Source organism: Coenobita brevimanus, chromosome 26 (genome assembly GCF_032717465.1).
Source record: "Coenobita brevimanus isolate Jiangsu-jjx chromosome 26, ASM3271746v2, whole genome shotgun sequence".
In the NCBI taxonomy this organism is placed as follows: domain Eukaryota; kingdom Metazoa; phylum Arthropoda; class Malacostraca; order Decapoda; family Coenobitidae; genus Coenobita; species Coenobita brevimanus.
Window position 1 is genome coordinate 18,446,801 of NC_136979.1, and position 21,831 is coordinate 18,468,631.

The window sequence follows — 21,831 nt, forward strand, 5'->3', positions numbered from 1 at the left end:
ACAATTAGAATTAAATAAACTTCATGAATGGAGTAGTACATGGCAAATGGAATTCAATGTGGACAAGTGTCATGTAATCAAGTTTGGTAAAAGTGGAAAAAGACCTGATTGGGATTATAAGTTAGGAAATAAAACCCTATACACATCAGAAAGAGAGAAAGACCTAGGTGTGATTATCAATAACAGACTATCTCCGGCTGACCACATCAGCGAGAAGGTACGGAACATGTATACACTGCTTGCAAATATGAGAATAGCATTCACATACATAAATGAAGACATGCTAAGAAGGATAATAACATCATTCATTAGACCAACCCTGGAATATGCATCAGTAGTCTGGAGTCCTCATCTCAAAAAGCACATAGACAAGATTGAAAAAGTTCAAAGGGCCGCTACAAGATGGATACCAAGCTTAAGGGACCTAAGCTACGAAGAAAGACTAAATAAACTGAATCTACCAACACTACAGGAGAGAAGGAAAAGAGGTGACATGATAATGCTATATAAGTGCATATCAGGGATGGGGAAAATAGACATAAATGATTACTTAACATATGGAGAAGCATCAGCAATAGGACACTGCAAAAAACTGCATAAGAAGAGAGGTGATAAAGACGTAAGGAAGTTCAGTTTCCCAAACAGAGCAATTGATCAATGGAATGCACTACCGAATGAAATAGTGTGTGCCAAAACAATACACAAATTTAAGGATATGTACGATAAATATGGTTTAAGACACGGGACAGTACGAGCTTGACTCATTCCTGTAAAGATACAATTAGGTAAGAACAATTAGGTAAGGTAGGTAAGAACACACACACACACACACACACACACACAGACTGACAGACAGACAGGATTCAAAGTACCAAATAAAATATAACACCCGCTTTCTTCGTGTGTGCTGATGTAATAATAATAAAGCAGATGTGTGATTCCTACCTGTGCATTCAGAACAAGCATAGAAAATGCATACCCAGCCCTGCGATATTCAAGCTGATTTCTTTGAAATCCATGTGCTCATTTTCCCTTATTTCTGATCTGTTTTGTTTTTGAAAGGAGGTTGACCCGGGGCCACCGACGAACACACGCCTGTGCTATTCTGGAGGTTCATATGATGTGGACAAAGGGAGTGCTATCTGAGCGTCCTGACTCCTGCCTTTACTACCTCCCTCAGTGAAATGTATTGTGACGTCGGGGTCAGAGCACGCTGCTTTCCATGCAAATTTTCCCTTCCGATACTGTGTATAGTGATTCAGACTTCGTTATTTATCAGCATAAAGGATGCCTAACATATGTACAGTCCCGAACTGCAAGAGACATTACAGATCAGGACCCAAAGTGCACGTATTTTCCTTCTCCAAGGATGAGGAACTTTCCAGAAGTGAGTGAGAGCAATTAAGAAGGATGGATAGGATGGATACACACCAAGCAAGAATGGCAGGGTGAGTACTTTTTAACCTCCTTTTCGTTCAACCATTTACCTGTTTTTTTTTTTTTTTTTTATAGATGTATGCATATGTCTTTTTATCAGATAGACAGATAGATAGATAGACAGATCAAGAATTTTTTCACTGCGACTCTTCTCACATTTCCAGACAGCATCTAAGTATTCCATTTTCTGTTCATCTTCATTGTCATAATCATCAATTATCTTATTCTTCAGCATCTCCATCATCCTTATGATTTTCACCAACTTCATCATTTTCATAACAATTGATACAGGACCTACCTCCATTTGTCATCTATTTGTAGTGTTTATCGTTGTTGTTATTTTTATTATTTGTTCTTATTTTTAGTAGTCCGTTAGTATTAAGATTTTCATTACAATAGTTAGTTACAATTATTAGCACAGTTTTCACACAGTAGCTAACATTAGCCATCAGTGCTTAGACGTTTGTGAGCTGCATTTTAGGCTGAGGATGTTAGGCAAGAAACATCACACTTTGATGAAAAGAGTGGGAGAAAAATTGTTGCGAATATAATGTTTCCTCGCCTCTGTGATGGTGCAATCCCATCTCAGTCACCTAACTGCCCTGCTTCTTTATCTGGACCATCATATTTTAGAGAAGCCCTTGATATGAAGAGGAATCGACTAAAGTCTGCCATACAAGCTGCGATGGAAAAGAGCATTGCTGATGACTAAAGTATAGGAGAGAGAGAGAGAGAGAGAGAGAATTTCATACATTAGAAGAACTTAACTGAGTTGCCTGTCTTTCGCTATGCAACCAGCCAGAGAAATCTTGCAACAGAACCAACATTTATTGATCTGAGAGATGATGATGCTCTCTTCCCCGGTGATGTTTTTGATAATGGACATGACACTAAAAAAATAGAAAGAAATGCTGGTTTATACTTCTACAAATGCCATTTTAAATAATTATTGTGCCCAAGAAAATGATATTGTAGCATCTAACAAATCTGATGAAAGTGTAGGTACAAAGAGAAAATTTAATACATTGGATAAGTAGCCAACCTGTGAAACATGAGAGTGTATATGTATACAGATATATACACATAACATTCAAAAGTTAATTATTTATAGAAACTAAAAAAAAAAAAAACTTGTAAATGTGTATGCATGGTTGTTTTCTTGATATCAGTGATTAGTGTGTGTCTGTTTTTATACATTCATTTGTATACATATTTATTAACACACTCTTAAAGCAAAACTGGATATGAGGACATAGCAATTATTATAGTCAACTTCACTGAAAAGATACGTGGAAAAGAAATCCTGAATAGGAAAATAGTATTGGGAAATTTGAGCGAGAGAGGTGAGCGTAGGACTAGCCAGTAACCTTGGTGAGAGACAGGAAGGGAGGGGCCCCTCTCTTGCTGACGTCACGGATGATCCTACAGACCTGGGCCTGTATTCTGCATAGTGCTTATGGTCGACCCTAGCTAACCGTCATAGCTAAGCAAATTTATGACAGTCAGTCTTATGGCCGTCGGAAGTCGTCGGCCATACCTCACTAATCCAACAACACCGTCAGCTGCTAGAACGCACCGCTCACAATTTGTCAACTTTAAATTTATGGAATAAAATAGGTTCTTGGCATTATTTTCTTGGATTTAAATTGTTTTAACTTCATATTACGACTTTTGGGGAAGTTAGACAAGGTAAAATAGGAATTCGTTTGTGAGAAAATGCGCTGAAACGTATTCCCGTTGAAAAGTGTGTAACCAAAAACACTGTCTGACTAGTGTAAACTTAACCTACCTTATTAATTTCATCTAATTTCATATTAGTATTTTTTTGTTGGCTAGGCTAAACATGGTTAGGTTAAATTTTATATATATATATATATATATATATATATATATATATATATATATATATATATATATGTATATATATATATTTTAATTTATTTTTTTATTCATATCATTATTTATTATAATATACTTAACCTACATTACAAATATTTTCTTAAGTCCAAAGAAAGTTAAAGAAAATGTTCATTGCTATGGACAGCAATGGGACAATAACCAGTTCATCTGGGTTAGGTTGAGTTATATATTTCTATAATGTTTCTGGTTTATTTATTATTTTCATATTTTTTTACACTAACCTTAACCTAAAGTATTATTTTTTCGACCAGTCTAAACTTTACCTATCCCATTATTATTATTTTATTATATTTAATTATTTATTATTTAATATTTTTTAGACGTCCATAATTAACCTAACCTGCTGGGGCTAGCCCTACAAGTACTGTAAAGCCCAAACTCTGTATATAATGGGTATGTCATGTGATTGGTTCAGTTTGGCAATTCCAACAGGTAATGTCTGCTAAACCTAACTAAACTGCACATTTGCATTTTTCCGGTAGCAAGATAACGTAGTGTTATGATGACCTTAAGCTCCGGGGTGAGTGGGTTTCTCCTCTTGGTGTCATTCGATAAGGCGTCTCTCACAAGATTGGTGACATACAAAATACCGTCCCTGTCTAGCCGGTATCTCTTGATAAGCTCAGCATCACTGAGCTCGTTAAGCACGTCCCTTCTTCGGAAAATATTCCTCGGCTGGGGATCTGCTTGCTGTGGTGCGGCCATGTTGACACACTTCTGACGGTCATAGGCGGCGTTAAGACAGGGTGAACCCGAACATACCATCGCGCGTCTTATTATGGTCGTCCATAGGAGTTTATGGTCGACCATACGAGTTTCTGACGGAGTTATGTCTAAAATGCGCCATTTTGTTTAGATATGTACGACGGACTTAGCTATGACGGTTTGTAGAATCTGGGCCCTGGTGTTTCTCGGTTGCCTTGGCTGACCCTCCCTCGGGGGTCACGCTTCCCAAATATCGCATTATGGATGAGAGTGTTAGAGAGTGGGTATATGAATGGGCTATAGTGCGGGAGTAGACAAAAATGAGAGAGCAAGAAGGTGAATGTACTGTATTGTTGTGTGTAAGGGATGCAAGGAGAATATAAGGAAATAAGAATCGGTTGGTTCCAGGATTGTATGGGTAAGATAGAAAGTTGGAATACAAATGTGGGCGGTTTTGTGTGTATATGCTCCAACGGAAGACCGTGCGGATAGGGTGCAAGAAGAGCCCTGGGCAAATGTGGAAACGTGGATGGAAAAGTTTGAGAGGAATGAGAGAGTGTTTTTGATTGGAGATATGAATGGAAAAGTATAGAATGTGAAGGTGGATGGAGTAGTTGGTGAGTGGCGTGTGCCTGCAGAAGTGGATGAGAATGGTAATGCTCTAGTGGACATTCTTATGGAGAAGGGGATGGTGATAGACAATATCCACTTTAAGCACAAAATGATCCTTATATATATGTGGCATGTGATAAGAAGGGTGGGTGGTGAAGTGTACTGATGAAAAGCAATGATTGATTATGTGTTTATGGATGAGAGAATGAGAAGGTATGTAATGGATGCAAGAGCATACAGGGGTTGGGGAGGTGGTAATGAAAGTCAAGGTACAAATGCAATGGATAAAGAGAAGAAGGGAAGGACAGAAGGAAGTACTCCATAAAAGAAGAGTAGAAAGATTGCAAGAAGATGGGAAAAAAGGCAGAAATAAGAGAGAATTGGAGGAGCGACTATGTAAATACGATTTAGAGCAGATTGGGGAGGTGGAAGGTGTGTGCAAAATATCCACAGAAGAAATCTGTGCAGCATGTGAGATGGTATGTGGGGTGAAGAAAAGGTGATAGGGGGTGCAAGGAACAGCATGGTGGAATGCTGAGTGAGACAATCTGTGATGCAAAAGAAGAAAGCATATAGTGAGTGGATAGGAAGTAGATACATGGAGGAAGTTGAGAGACGGAAGATAGAGTTATATGTAGAGAGAAAGAGAGGGGCGGAAAAAATTAGTAAGAGAGGGTAAGATGAGAATGGATGAGGAATTTGGAAGGAATCTGAGTGTAAAGAGGAGGGAATGTAAGCAAATGTTCTAGAAGGAGGTAAAAAGAGTTCAACAGGGCGATAAAGAAGTTAGCATGGAAATGAAAGATAAAAATTAATGTTAAATAGATAATGGAGAAGGGAGAGAAAGTGAGCAGATGGAGAGAACAATTTAAGGAGCTGGTAAACACAGAGAATGGATGTAATGCGAGCATAAGTGGCTGAGGAATGGCTGGGAGAAGGAGGGAGATGAGAAAGGAGGAAGAGATCGGTAGGATGGAAGTAGTGGAAGCAGTGAAGAGAGTCAAAATGGGGAAAGCCCTAGATATTGATGGAGTGTGTTGTGAAATGCTGAAGTATGGGGAAGATATAGTAGTAAAATGGATATGGAAAATGTACAGATTGGCCTGGAGGAAGGTAGAGTCCCAGAGGATTGAAAGTCAAGTATAATTATTCCCCTGTACAACGGAAAAAGGGATAAAGAAGTGTGTCGTAATCATAGGGGCATTTGTCTTCTTAGTGTAATAATTAAAGTATATGGTAGGATCCTTATTGATTGAGTTAGGGAAATAACAGAGGAATTAATTGGAGAAGAACAGGGAGGTTTTATGAAGAGGAGAGATTGCGTAGATCAGATATTCATTCTTAGGTCTTTAGTTACAAAGTTTCTAGGGAGTGGAAAGAAGTTATATGTGGCCTTCATGGATCTGAAGAATGCTTATCACAGAGTGGATAGACAAGGAGTGTGGAAAGTATTAAGAATATGTGGAGTAAATGGGAAGCTGTTGAATGCTGTGAAGAACATGTATAAGGGTGCTAAGGCTGCAGTACATGTGCATGGTGAACTGAGTGAATTATACTATATGAATGCTGGATTGAAACAAGGATGTGTCATGTCTCTATGGTTGTTCAGTCCGTTTATGGATGGGGCTACAAAGTGATACAAGGTAGGGCAGTGGATGTTGGAGCGGCTCTAATGAGAGAGGGTAACATTTGGAAACTTTCTGTTCCGTTGTTTGCAGATTATATTCTATTATTAAATGAAGACGAAGGGGAACTGCAAGGTCGGTCAATGAGTCTGGGAGAGTGTGTAAGAAACGAAATCTAAAGACGAATGTAGGAATGAGTAAAGTTCTGGTCTTCATGAGAAATGAAGTCACCGAATGCATAGTGAGCTTGAGTGATGAAGAAATGGAAAATGTGAGTGCATTTAAGTGCTTGGGTAGTGTGAAACTTGGACCTCGTTGGAGGGACACAAATCAAGAGAGAGAGCTGTGGAAATGAGTTATTTGAGAGGAGCATGTGGAGTTCATTGAAAGACAGATTAACAAAAAAGGATGTGATGGAGCGTTGTGGTGAGGATGTCAATGTGATAGAAGGCGTTCAGAGAAATACACTGAAGTGGTTTGGCCATGCAGAGAGAATGGAATGCGAGAGACTAATGAGGAGAGTGTATGTGAGGCGGAGGGGGGGAGGAAGGGGGAGGCCGAGGATGAGGTGGAGGAATAGAATGGAGAGGTATATGAGAGAGGAGAGTGTGAACTGAGGGGAGAGTGGCGAAATGGCGAGGGACAGGGCGACACGGAGGCGATCAGTCTGTGGCCACCCCTTATGGGATTAAGGCATCTGCCAACAGATAGATAGATAGAAAGAGGATGAGAGTACACTGAACAATATTTTCTAAGATATCAATGCCATATATGCCCTCCTTTCACGATTTCGAAGGGTTTTTAATTTGGTGGTGGTGAGGTGGAGGGTTAACTCCCTTAAACTCATGATTGGATAATGCACATAATGGAAGACCTGTGTAATCAGACGATCTCAACTCATAAGTTTAATTCAGATTCATCAAATTACCAAAGAGTAGTTAAAGTACACACACACACACACACACACACACACACACACACACACACACACACACACACACAGGCTGGATCTCCCTCTACGACATAGGGTGAATTGCCGAAATTGATATCTTGCTTCGTAAGACTGCTACTGCTACTACTGCTACTACTACTACTATTACTACTAACAACAACAACAACAACAATAATAATAATGATGATAATAATAATAGTAACAATAAAAATAATAATAATAATAATAATAATAATAATAATAATAATAATAATAATAACAACAACAACAACAATAATAACATGAGGGAACAAGTGATACCATAATATCCGAGCTGCCACTAGTTGGTCAAAGGACAGAGTATTTTCCTTTCCTATGTAACCCATACCTACTCACACACACCACAAAGCCAGCCAGGAGACAGGACGTGTGTGCTGGGCAATCCCCAGGTCCTGTCCTCCCCCTTACTGTTTTTTAACCAGCCCATACCCCACTGACCTGGCTAATGTATGGCCCGACCTGCACTATAGGTGCAGGGAATCTTTGAACGAATGAACGAACTTACCTTACTCTCCATCTATGCTTTATACAGACCTCCCTCCCCCCCCCCCCAAGTTTGGTTAAGTCAGATCAAAACGATTAAGGGGTGACTTTGCCATGTAAACTTGAAGTTGACCTATCCCTGTGACATTGACATTGAACTGACTGATTTCAAAATGTAAATTCTTTATACATACAATACTTGGCCCTTTTCACGAAATTTGGTCAAAATCTGGCAAAAAGTGCATACGCTGACCTTGTCAGGTGACTCTGACATTTGATTTATTGTTCTTAAAAATATAGGCAAACCCTTTGGTTGACTCTCATCCCCTCCACCAAAACTGATCCATATCAGATTGAAGTGTTGTAGTTATTTTGTTCACACATAGACACACGGGTCGAAAATTAGCCTTTCAAGTGATCTTGGCCTTTGACTAATTATTGTGAAAAACGAGCTGTTTTACTCCTGCCATATCTTCAACCTTTGCAGAATGTTTTGACTAAGTCGGATAAATCTGCATAAATTGACCTGTTTCTTTGACCATTTTCTTTTGACCTGTTGTTTACAAAACCATTACACTTACGCCTACCCTGATCCTCAGCAATTCTATCACATTTGATTAAAGTCTGTTCGTCTGAATTATTTTGCTGTTATTCACACGAGACGAACTCTGACCTTACCTGTGACAAGGACCTTTGATTAATTGTTCTAAAAACTGAATCACTTTGTTCCTGTATTAACATGAATCATTCCTACAGGTTTGATGTACATCGGACAAAAATTGTTTAAGGCGACTTTGCAGTGCCAAAGACTGGCCTATCGCTGTGATCATCTCTGAGCAATTGTTCTCAGAGGCGACAGGTTTCCTCACTGGCCAACTGTCAACCCTTCCACCGAGTTTGACTGAAATAGGATAAAAAATTTCTGCGTTAAATGCACACACACACACACACACACACACACACACACACAGACACACACACACAGACACACACACACACACACACACACACACACACACACACACACACACACACACACACACACACACACACACAGGGTGAGAGAGAGAGAGAGAGAGAGAGAGAGAGAGAGAGAGAGAGAGTGAGTGGGTGAGTATTCGTTTCCTTTATGTCCTTAGTTCATCCCACTGAGCTCTGTAGTATGGAGAGGCCCTCTCATAGGTAGCACCGCGTAGTTTGTGTAGGTCTAAACGCCTCCAGAGGCCCAGGGCGGCGCTGATGTTTATGCACTACATCCGACGCTCGCGCCTTTTGAAATCAGCCAATGAATTCGGAAAATATAGTGCCATGGCCCGCTGCTCAGCTTATGTAAGCAACAATGAAACAGAAACAGCAAGCTAAGAACAGTGATCCAATTGCATTACCATGGTGGAGGCGACGAGTGCGCGTATTTCAATGTGGTGGCCAAAGACACACGTTAGCTGCGGAGATAGCCACTCCGTATTATAGAGCTCAATGGCTCATCTGCATGGCGGATGCTTAACGCTTAGGTCCGTATTCTTGTTCGTCAAGGAAGCTCACTAACACCTCTTCCTAAGAGATTAATTTGGTTATTGCACTTTGCTCTCCTTTGTGATACATAAATCCTTCTGTATCGCCAAAGTCTGCATCAATAACGGATTCATCAGCCACATTCGGTAATAAACTGATAAAGAACAGAGGCCTTAGCGACATGTAGTAGGCCCAGGACTTAGACGCCCACATTTTGATTGGCAAATCACAGCAAGAAGGGGCACCCAGAAAGTGCAAGACTCGCGACCACCAACTTATCTCAGGGATGAATCTATGACTTTGTCTTGTGACCTTGATCTTCGAAGGATTACTCTCAAAATCGAATTACTTCATGCTTGCCCAAACCTTATCATTTCCACCAATTTTGGTTCAGATGTGATTAAAACTGTTTATCTTTCACCTTTACGAGTATCCTTAATGTTTAACTATTCTCAGAATTGGATCTTTTTAGTATTACTTTTTAGATTGAACCCTTCCACAAAATTAAACCTACATCGGATAAAACTGTTTAAGCTGACATCGTTACGTGACTGTGACCACTGACCTATTCTTCTCAAAACAATAGGTCAACCTTTTGAGTGATCCTCAACTTATCCACTTCTTTGATCCAAATCGGATGAAAGCTGTGTTAGATGTTTGGTTTACACACATTCACAGGTTGGAATTTGACACTGCCTTGTGACCTTGACCTTCAAATGATTATTCACAAAACTGAATCCTTTTGTTCTTGCCTAACCATTACCAATTCCACTCAGTTTGGTTCAAATCAGGTCAGATTGTCTGACCTGACTTTGGCTTATATTTTTGTTTTTACTCCTTCTCCTGCGACTTTGGCTTTCGACTAACTGTGCTCAAAATCGGTTTCTTTTACTTGTATCTTATCCTTCATTGTTCCACAATATTTGGTCTATATCGGATAACCTTTGACTTTACTTTGCCTTTGAGCCATTGATCTGTTTAAGAAATTTTGAGTTTAGTCATGGTTGATTTAAAAATCTAAAGTTTAGTTCAACTTATACCAAAATTTGCATGAGTTATTTTATTACCAGTTACGGACACAGGTCGAAATTTGGCCTGGAATTGTGACCTTGCTCTATGACTGACTGCTCTCTACTATCAATCACATAATTTTTACCTTATTCACATCCCTTCCCCAAAGTTTTGCCAAAATTTTATAAAAATTGGTCAAGTCGATTTTGCTGGTTTTTACCTAGCCATCTGACATTCACCTTTGACCTAGTCTTTTAAAAATCAATCGGTTTGTTTAATGACTCACCCTCCACCCGTCCACTAAGTTTTGTTAAAATTGGGGAAAAACTGTTTGAGTTATTCTGTTCACCCTTCTCCCCCCACACACACCGACCAAAATATAACATCAATTACTCGCTTCTTGAGTTTGGGGTTTAATAAATGAGACTTTAAAAGCAGACGAAGATGACAAGGAATTAGCTACAATTATTGTCATATCTGGTGAAAAAATCATAACACAGTTTATTCCCAGTTCCCGCCCCAGAGGGGCTCGAGGACGGGTATTGTTTTCATTCAGTTTGTCTGTTTGTTTGTCTGTCTGCTGTTAACAACTTGAAGCGAAAACCACTGGCACGATTTTGACTAAAATTACAGAAATGATGGGTTATGCCCTTCTGATCACCTGATTAAATTTTGGGTCTAATTGGTCCAACGCCCAGGCTGTATGCCCAAAAACTGTAAAAAATGAAAGATCTTTTTCGTCATAACCCCTTTCAAATTCGTCATATAGACATGAAACCAAAATCTAAAGGCGCATCTTTCAAAGCTGCATCAAATAACATGCCTCATTACATCAGGTGGGGTTATTCTCCAGTTAGCGGTAGGGGGTTCAATGTCAGGTGGGTAGGACCTAAAATTTCAAATGAGCATAAAATCGTCAATGTTCATTCGATTTACTCCAAATTTGATATGTGACATCTTCGACTAGATATCCTGTTGTGTTTATATGTGGACACTAAAATGACTCCCCGGGACGGGTTTGCTGTGCCTTGGTACCGCTTCTTGGTTGGAGTTAAGATGCCCAGTTACTGATGCCATTACCTTTACACCAGGAGTCATCACACTGACAGTTACATCACTTTCACCTGCTCCAGTTTGCTGATTAACTGAGCGTTCTTGGTACATTGTTTTGGGTAGTGAATGATTGATAGTTATTATATTTTTCTCGAGCAAGACCTCATGTTTTCATCCGGACATTTCCTGATGGGCATGTAAATACTTTTTCATATGAAAGTTAGTACAGTATGAATGAATGGGGCTGTACGTATATGCCATGGAACTGAGAACCATTGTTATTGTTCTTTCCACAGATCATGAATAATGTGCACTTGGAGTTCCGTTGCAGTCAGTTATAACGGATGATTACTTTTTGAAAGGAAACCTGCAACGCTGCACTGCAAGGATTTGTGTTATTTTATCTGAGAAATTTGAAACCAGTCATGGTATTAACTTCAATGACGCGGTCATTTTTATGGGACAGAAATGCTCTTTTTTTAGTGCAAGGAAGAAGGGACCAAAGGCCAGAAGCCTGCAAATTGTTCCCTCCAAGAAAAAACAAAAACAATATAACAGAGAGCCAAATTCAAGAACAGTTCATTTCGAGATGCCTGGACACACTGAGTTTGAAAGAATGGAGATCATAGGCAGAAGGAAATGTAGACAGAGGGAGACAGTTCCAGAGCTGACCTGTTACATACATGAAGGACTGGGAGTAACTCTTGCATTAAAGAGCTGGACAGAAAAGAGATGAAAGTTTGTTGCTAGACGTGTGCTATGCGCCCGCCACAGTAGTGAAGGGATGCAAGCAGACAGTTCAGAGGAGCAGTGACCATTGAAGCAGCGGTAGAAAAGACATAAAGATGCAACACTGCGGCGAAGAGAAAGAGGTTAAGGGGAGCCAGTGAGAGAGGGAGAGTTAACGAGACGAAAAGCCTTTGACTCCCCCTTGTTGAGAAGAGCTGTACGTGGGGAGCTTCCCCATACGTGAGAGTTGTACACTACACGGGGGCGAATAAAACCAGTGTATAAAGTCAACAACTGTTCTGGGGTAAATAAAGCACGGACTCGGCTTAGCACATCCAAGCGCTTGGAGGCAGATTTTACAGGAGAGGCAATATGTTCTTTCCAAGATAAATCCAGATAGAATGAAACCCCAAGCATGTTTATAGACGATGCAGGATTGAGCTGGATATTTTTATAAACTAGGGGATACTCCCGTGGACGATTTTCTCTGGTTGATAGATGTAAGAATTGAGTTTTTGATGTACAGAAAAAAATGAAAGATTATTTTTACCCCAGTAAGAGATATGAGAGAAGTCAGACATTAAGTGTGCCATAGCCTCATCCCTTGTTTGTTGAAGTAACTGCTGAGATGGACACTGGAGAAAGCAAATGGAGAGGTGAGGGGTGGTCATCAACGTATGAGTGGATAGAGTTTCATGTACAGCTTAGAAGGTCGTTGACGAATAAAAAGAAGAGTTGGCGATAGGACAGAGCCCTGGGGAACACCACTATTGATAGCTCTAGGAGAAGAACGATGACAGTCTACAACAGCAGCTATAGAACGACCAGAAAGGAAGCCAGAGATGGAGGCACACACAGAAGGACAGAAACCGTAAGTTTGGAAGTTAAAGATTTATGCCAGATTCGATCGACAGCCTTCTAGATTTCAAGAGCAAGGGCAAAGCTTTCTCCAAAGTTGCGAAAGGAGGATGACCATGAGTCTGAAAGGTAGGTGCGAAGATCGCCAGTGGAGTGTCCCTGGTGAAAGAAGGTTGTGATAGGAATGATGCCTTATTTATTTATTTATTTATTTTTTGTTAGGAAGAGACTCTAAAACTTCTGAAACACACGATGTTAAAGCAAGTGGGCGATTGTTAGAGGGATGAGAATGGTCTCCCTTCTTTGGGACAGGCTGAATGAAAGCAAACTTCCAGCAAGAAGGAAAGGTGCAAGTTAATAGATAAAGTCAAAAGAGTTCAGCTAGGCAGGTTGTAAGCACAGAAGCACAGTTCTTGAGGACAACAGGAGGGACCTCATCAGGCCCATATACCTTATTATTAATGAGGCCAGTGAGGGCAGAAAATACATCATTTGAAGGAATTTTAATGTGAACCACGATGAAGTCAGAGGGGAGAAGTGATGGAGGAACAGCACCGGAATCATCTAAGGTGGAATTGGAGGAGAAAGTCTGAATAAAGAGTTTTGCTTTATCAGTAGAAGAAATAGCTTCGCAGCCATATGAGTGGAAAAGAGGGAAGGATGATAAAGTAAAAATATTAAAGAGGTTTACTGCAGGTGCCAGAAGGAGCTGGAAGAATTCGAGTTGAAAGGCTCAGAACATTTAGTATGAATGAAATTATTTTTAGCTGAGCGAAGAACAGACTTAGAACGATTCCGTGCAGAAACATAAGAGAGATGAGATTCAGGAGTGGGTTGGCTGTGGTACCTTTTGTAGGCCTTCTTGTTGTCGAAGCATAAGAACAAGCATGATTAAACCAAAGTTTTTCTGCATTAGTCAAAGGATATGAGAAAGGAATGTATGTTTCCATGCCCGAGAGAATAACCTCTGTAATGAGCATGGCATACTCAGATGGCTCTCGCCCATGGAAGCATAATCATTTCAGGGAAAGCCAAGTAAGTCCTGCCTGAGGGCCTCCCAATCAGCAGCTCCAAAGTACCACAACCAGTTGTCCACAGGCCTTACTGGATTGATAGGACTGGTTAAGATGATTAGGTTGTGATCGGAGGAGCCCATGGGAGAGGAAAGATTAACAGCGTAAGCAGAAGGATTAGTTGTAAGGAAGAGGCCATTTATGTTGGAACTCTCTCCAAGACTGTCAGGGGTATGAGTAGGATGCTGTTGAAGCTGCTCCAGGTCATTAAGGATAGAAACTAGGTGTGTTCACCAGATGGATCAGGGAAAGGAGAGGAGAGCCAAAGGTGATGGTGAACATTGAAATCTCCTAGAATGGAGGTTTCAGAGAAAGGAGAAAGTGATAGGATGTGTCCCACCTTGGAAATAAGATAGTTGAAGAATTTTTCATAGCCAGTAGAGTTTGGGGATAAATGAACAGCACAGATATATTTAATCAGACAGGAAAGCAGAAGCCAGTAGAGAATTTAGAAGATTCGAGTTCAGGAACCCTAGAGCTAGATATGTCGTGGCATACATATACACAACAGCCACCTTTGGCTTTGAGGTGAGTATGGAGAAAGTTGGAAGATACAGAGGAGGATTTGCTATCAGTTGCCTCGAGAGCTGAGTCTCAGTTGGGATAAGAAAGTGAGATTTAGAGGAGAAGAGGCAGTCATCAACAGAAAGAACGTTAAAGGAAAGGTCGAGAATGTTGCAGATATGAAGAAGAAGTGAGTCAGACAGTGGTTCTAACTTCCAGGCATCCCGCTGGGTCGTCGCCGGGAGAGGGGCAGATGGCGGTGGTTTTGATGCCTTCCCCCCCCCCGGGGGTAGGGGAGGTTTTCAAGAATACTCCCCCAGTATCCCTGCTTGTCGTAAAAGGCGACTACAAGGGTTGGCGGAGGGTTAGTGCCCCTCCCCGGAAAACAACTAACTAAAAAAAGAAACAAGAAGCCTCGGACAAGGACTGACAACAAGATGACGACCCAGGACCGGACAAAGGACTTGGTAATGAGTACATGGAATGTAAGAGGAGCAAATGATGAGGTGAAAGAGAGAGAGATTGTCCAGGTGCTTGAGGGTGCGAAAGTGGATGCATGTGGAATAACTGAAACAAAATGGAGAGATGAAAGTGTAAGAGAATGGGAGTATGGATGGGGTATATGTGCAGGAGTAGGTGAGAATGAGAGGGCAAAGGAAGGAGTATGTATAGTTGTGAGTAAAAGATGGAAGAAGAGCATAAGACAGTATGGATCACTTGGGTCAAGGATTGTATGGGTAAAGTTGAAAGTTGGAATACAAATGTGGGCGATTGTGTGTGTGTATGCGCCAACGCAAGACAGTGCTAGCAGAGTGAGAGAAGAGTTCTGGACAAATGTGGAAGTGTGCATGGAAAAGTTTGGAAGGAATGAGAGAGTGTTTTTGATCGGTGATATGAATGGTAAAGTAGGGAATGTGAAGGTGGATGGAATAGTTGGTGAGTGGGGTGTGCCTGCTGAGATAGATGAGAATGGCAGTGCGTTAGTGGACATTTGTGCTGGGAGGGAGTTGGTGATAGCCAATATCCTCTTCAGGCATAAAATGATCCACAGGTATACATGGCGAGTGATGAGAAGGGTGGGTGGTGAACTGAATGAAAGGAAGGCAATGATTGATTATGTGTGTGTGGATGAAAGGATGTGAAGATGTGTAATGGATGCAAGAGCTTATAGAGGTTGGGGGAGTGGACTTTCTGACCACTACTTGGTGGTGGCCAGAATTAGGATCCAAGTAAGATGGAGGAATAGAAGAAAGGAAAGACGAGAGGAAGGAGCAGTTGCAAGGAGAGTGGAAAGGTTACAAGAGGATGAGAAAAAGGCAGAGTATAAGAGAGAAGTGAAGGAACGATTGGGCAAATATGAATTGGAGCAGATGGGGGACGTGGAAGGTGTGTACAGGATATTTACAGAAGAAATATGTGCAGCATGTGATGTGGTGTGTGGGAGGAAGAGAAGACGGAGGTGGGTGCAAGGAAAAGCTTGGTGGACTGAAGAGGTGAGACAGGCTGTGGCACAAAAGAAGAAAGCATACAATGAACGGATGAGAAATAAGGGCGTGGAAGAAGTTGAGAGGCGGAAGAGAGAGTTATATGCAGAAAGAAAGAGAGAGGTGAAAAGATTAGTAAGAAAGAGTAAGAAGAGAGTGGATGAGGAATTTAGAAGGAATTTGAGTGTAAATTGGAGGGACTGTAAGAAAATGTTCTTGGAAGAGGTGAAAAGAGTAAGACAGGGTGGAAGTGAGGTTAGCAGGGAAGTGAAAGATAAAAATGGTAGATTACTAGTGGAGAAGGGAGAAAAAGTGAGCAGATGGAGAGAACACTTTAAGGAATTGTTGAACATACAGGATGGAAGTAATGCGAGTATAAGTGTTTGGGGAATGGCTGGGAGAAGGAGGGAGGTGAGAAGACAGGAAGAAGTCAGTAGGATAGAAGTTGTGGAAGCAATGAAGAAAGTTAAATTGGGGAAAGCCCCAGGAATTGATGGAGTGTGTGGTGAAATGCTGAAGGATGGGGGAGAGATAGTAGTAGAATGGATGTGGAAGATGTGCAGATTGGCCTGGGAGGAAGGTAGAGTCCCGGAGGATTGGAAGTCAGGTATAATTATTCCCTTGTACAAAGTAAAAGGGGAAAAAGAAGTTTGTGGTAATCAAAGGGGCATTTGTCTTCTTAGTATAATAGGAAAAGTGTATGGTAGGATACTTATTGACAGAGTTAGAGAAAGAACAGAGGAAATAGTTGGAGAAGAACAGGGAGGCTTTAGGAAGGGAAGAGGTTGTGTAGATCAGATATTCATTGTTAGATCTTTAGTAGAAAAGTTTCTAGAGAAGAGAAAGAAGTTGTATGCGGCTTTCTTGGATTTGGAGAAAGGGTGGATAGACAAGGATTGTGGAAAGTATTAAGAATATATGGAGTAGATGGGAAGTTGTTGAATGCTGTGAAGAGTATGTATGATGGTGCTAAGGCTGCAGTGCATGTGGATGGTGAACTAAGTGAATTTTTCTCTTTGAAGGTTGGGTTGAAACAGGGATATGTCATGTCTCCATGGTTGTTCAATCTGTATATGGATGGGGTAATAAAAGAGGTACAAGGTAGGGCAGTGGATGTTGGAGTGGCCCTGGTGAGAGAGGATAGTGTTTGGAAACTCCCTGTACTGTTGTTTGCAGATGATACTGTGTTGTTGAGTGAAGACGAAGGAGAGCTGCAAGGCTTGGTGGATGAGTTTGGGAGAGTGTGTCAGAAACGGAATCTAAAGGTGAATGTAGGGAAGAGTAAAGTGATGGTCTCTGAGAGAGGTGAAGTCAGTGAATGTACAGCGAGGTTGGATGTTGAGGAATTGGAAAAGGTGAGTAAGTTTAAGTACTTGGGTAGTGTGATGAGTAAGGATGGAGGTTTGGAGGGTGAAGTGCTTGAAAGGGTACAGCAGGGAAGAAAGGTTGCTGGTTCTTTGAAAGCAGTGATAAGAAACAATGAAGTGAGCACGGAAGTGAAAAAGTTACTACATGACAGTATTGTGATACCAACTCTAACGTATGGAAGTGAAGCTTGGACGTTGTTGGAAGGACACAAGTCAAGAGTGAGAGCAGTGGAAATGAGTTATTTAAGAGGAACCTGTGGAGTCACATGGAGAGACATGCTGGCGAATGAGGATGTAAAGAAGCGTTGTGGTGTGGATGTGGATGTGATAGGAAGCGTTATGAGGAATACACTGAGGTGGTTTGGCCATGTGGAGAGGATGGATGGTGAGAGTCTGACGAAGAGAGTGTATGTGAGTGAGGTGGAGGGGGCAAAGAGGGAGGGAGAGGCCGAGGATGAGATGGAGGGATGGGGTGGAGAGGTATATGAGAGAGGAGGTGTGTGAGTTGGGAGCAGGGCAGTGAAATGGCGGGGGACCAGGCGACGTGGAGGCGATTCGTTTGTGGCCACCTCAAACGGGATTGAGGCGTCTGGCAATAGATAGATAGATTGTTATTATTTTTTTTTTTTTCAGGGAGATTTTGCATAGGAAGTGAAGTGTGTAATGTGCATGCAGTTTGGTGCTGATAGTTAGAGGAACTTGTACTGAAGAGCATGGTGGCCTACTTTCTGTGTTACTGAAACAGTGAAAAAAGTTCACCAAAGGAGGATAGTCAGGAGCTAGTCCCGAGGGCTGACGAAACGGGAACTCCAATTCTTCCTGTCATCAGATTTCCATCCACCTTGGGAGTACTGCCCTGCTCGACTGGTTCTACAGTCAAAGAAGTTTTCCATCTTCATCTTGCAATTTTCGCAGTTCTGCGAACACTTCCGTTGATTTTCAGCAAGAAAGTGTGCAGCATAATCAAACAGAGATCTAATATCTAATACATCGTCTTAGCAAAATTATTACTTGCATTATAAAATCCTGTCACTGCACAAATTGCTCTTAGCCCTTTTGTCACATTGCTGTTTCATTTTGTTAAAAGTCCACTAAATGGCACATTATACAATAACTCTGTATTTATTACCATATTCATCCAATAACAACCCTCTCGTCTGGACAGACGTTGATTTCAAATCTTTGTTTTATTAGCAAAGATGAGTCGACCAATTGTAAGTTTTGACATATGTGTGATGCATGATCACATGTTTTGTGGATTAGCAAAAATGTCTGCATATCATCATTACTGATAATATAATAACATGGCACTGGTGGCACAGAATTTAGCAATGGACTAATTTAGACATCAGTGTGGAGTTCAGAACACCTTCAAGTTGAAGGCCTAGTTCGAAATCTTTGATTTAATTCGATGACGATGCAACAAAATAGTTGTTTGTACTGTACAATGGCGTGTGTGTGTGTGTGTGTGTGTGTGTGTGTGTGTGTGTGTGTGTGTGTGAGAGAGAGAGAGAGAGAGAGAGAGAGAGAGAGAGAGAGAGAGAGAGGGAGAGATTTGGAAATATTAAGGAAAAACGTCAAGGAGAACTGAAGGCAAGAAAAAAGAGGGATGACATAGAAGGAAGGAGAACGTGAGGAGAGAAGAGGCATAGAAAAGAGAGAAGCCAAAGAAAGGAAGAGGGGGACATAAGAAAAGACGGACTGGCGGAAAAAAAAGCGTAAATAGTCATCAAAGAGGAGAGCTGGAGGGTGATGAATGGGAGGGACAGAGATGGAGAGAAACAAGGCGTGAGAGCCAACGAGGGAGGAGGGGAAGAAAGAAAATGGGGGAGAGAGAAAATGATGGAAGACAGAGTAATGCTGGACCCAGAAGGCTGGTGTGGCCTGGATTTTTTTTTTTTTTTTTTGGGGGGGCATCTTATATTACCCTTTTAGCACGTAAACAGAACTGTCCACCGAGAAACAGCAATGCATGTTTGAAGATTCCTTATCCTGTGAGCTTGATCCCTTCGGTGAAGCTTTGTGGATTTGATAGAAAATTTAAACAATGATTCGCGCGCGCGCGCACACACACGCACACACACACACACACACACACACACACACACACACACACACACACACACACACACACACACACACACACACACACACACACACACACACACACACACACACACACACACACACACACACACACACACACACACACATACTGTACACACACAAATTGTGTGTGTGTGTGTGTGTGTGTGTGTGTGTGTGTGTGTGTGTGTGTGTGTGCCATTCCCATTTTAGAGAATTCTGGATCTCCCTCTGCAAGGATGGAAGACAGGAGGACAAATGCAACTAGGTATTATCCTGTCCATTCCATGTACACACGGTAACCTTCCTGTTTTGTGGAATCTTATTAATAACACGTAATGTCAACACCAGCTCATCTTCACCATAGGTTTTCCCACGAGTTTGGCTGGCGTAATTTACCATGCACAATATAACATTAAATACAATGTTTACTTAATCCTTTGTTGTAGTTTGTCATAAGTGTGACATAAGCAAGTGACTGGATGCACTGTTCTTAAAACTATCACGATCGTGTTATCTCTTGTGTTATGTTCCATCTACAGTAACACCAGAAGATTTCCTATTACCTGAGACTAAGTTATTAAGGCGTAAGGTTGTTGATGCTGTTGTCTCTCAATTACCATAATCGGGGCAATTCTAGTATTTTGCTCCAGGTGACATCAGGTGTTTCATTCAGCAGAGAGTGTCACATAGGGCAAATGTTGTTAACCTCTGCAGTACGATGATGTATAATAGATTTCTCTCTTGTAATCCCCAGATGATTCTCTTCAGTTTAAATGTAAATTTCACCAACCCCTTCTCTTCGAAAGTCCTCCCGTAAGGTGGAGAAAATCGTCTCGATGAAGCAAGAATGAACCAAAACAATACATCACCTGACTTAAGGGCTCACTGAGGCATGGCAGGACGTGCGAAGTCTTGTGATAAAGCCTCACATGCCCTAATCTGGTTCCTGGTATTGTCTAAGGAAACCACATGGCCAAGTAGTTACAAGGGTGGTTTGTTTTCTGAAAGGGAGGAGAGGTATATTCCCGGCTTGGGAAGGGAACACACTGATTATGTTAATATTGTTAAAAGAGACTTTGCTGGGAAGACCCATTGCTATGACGACTCCCCGCCCCCACTAATATCATCATATCATCCTTGAATGAGAGCCACATCATGTATTCAGTATGTCCATTCATCATCATCCAATCCTACATTGCCCCATGAGGAGCGTAGGAGCCCGGGGCTAGGCAGTTAGTCTCGACATTTAAGATGAGAGTGACCAGCCTCACTCATCCCTGGGTGGCATTACATGAACAATCAACCCCAAACATCCCTTGGATATAAACCTTCACCGGCTCAATCCGACTGGAGCACAATAATTACCCACTAAACCACCAGGTGCCAAAATTTGGTTATTTGGTTACCACCCAGCATAGTAAATGTGTATTCAATATGAACGGTAGATATTAGCGCCTAGTTAATGATATGTGAAGTAATGTAGCAAGGAAGAGGACTGCTAGGCCTTAGGGAACAGGCTGTTAAGTCTGTTCCAGTGCTCCCCCCCCCCCAGAAAAAAAGAAATTTTCAACCAATCACTTTATTTAAATATTGATTATTTACTTATTTCCTTTTGTTTAAAGCAAAGCTGAGAATTAATCAGAGACTGGAAGCCTGTAAAATGTTCTTTTTCCAGAAGGAAAAAAAAGAAAACTTTTTATTCAGAGATGCTGCGCCTATTTCGAACAAGGAAGAACATTCAGTGTTCAACATCCACGACCACCAATTGGTCTCATGGCCGAACACTTAAATCCCCTGCGACCTTGACCTTGGACTGATCGCTCTTAAAATGTAATTACTTCATTCTTGCCTAATCCTTAGTAATTTCATGAAGTTTGATGAAAATCATGTCAAAACTGTTTGAGATGACGTTAGTCCGTGATATTTGTTTTTGAATTTCCCTCGTGACCTTGACCTTTGACCGATTGTTCCCAAAGTGGAATCCTTCCACCAAATTTGGTGTAAATCGGACAATTAGTGTTTTTGTTGACCTTGCCATGTTATCTTTACCTTTGACCTAACGTTCTAAAAAACAACAAGTCAACCCCTTTGGTGATCCTCAACGCATCCAACTATACTAGATTTTTTTCCCGCTATTGATACATTTTCGTGAGTGTGGCACCTGCGCACTCCTGCCGCCTGATTGGTTGGTTTCAATTTTAAACCTACTGTAAGTATGATATTTACAAAAAAACAGTTGTACCTTATATTCCAATTCTCATAAATGCTGTTTTGTATTGTCACTGTACTATACAAACTGACATGAACGAGTATGTATCTGTGCTTCACCCAAACGGTCAATGAATTTGAGGAAGTTCAATATGAATTGAAATATTTATT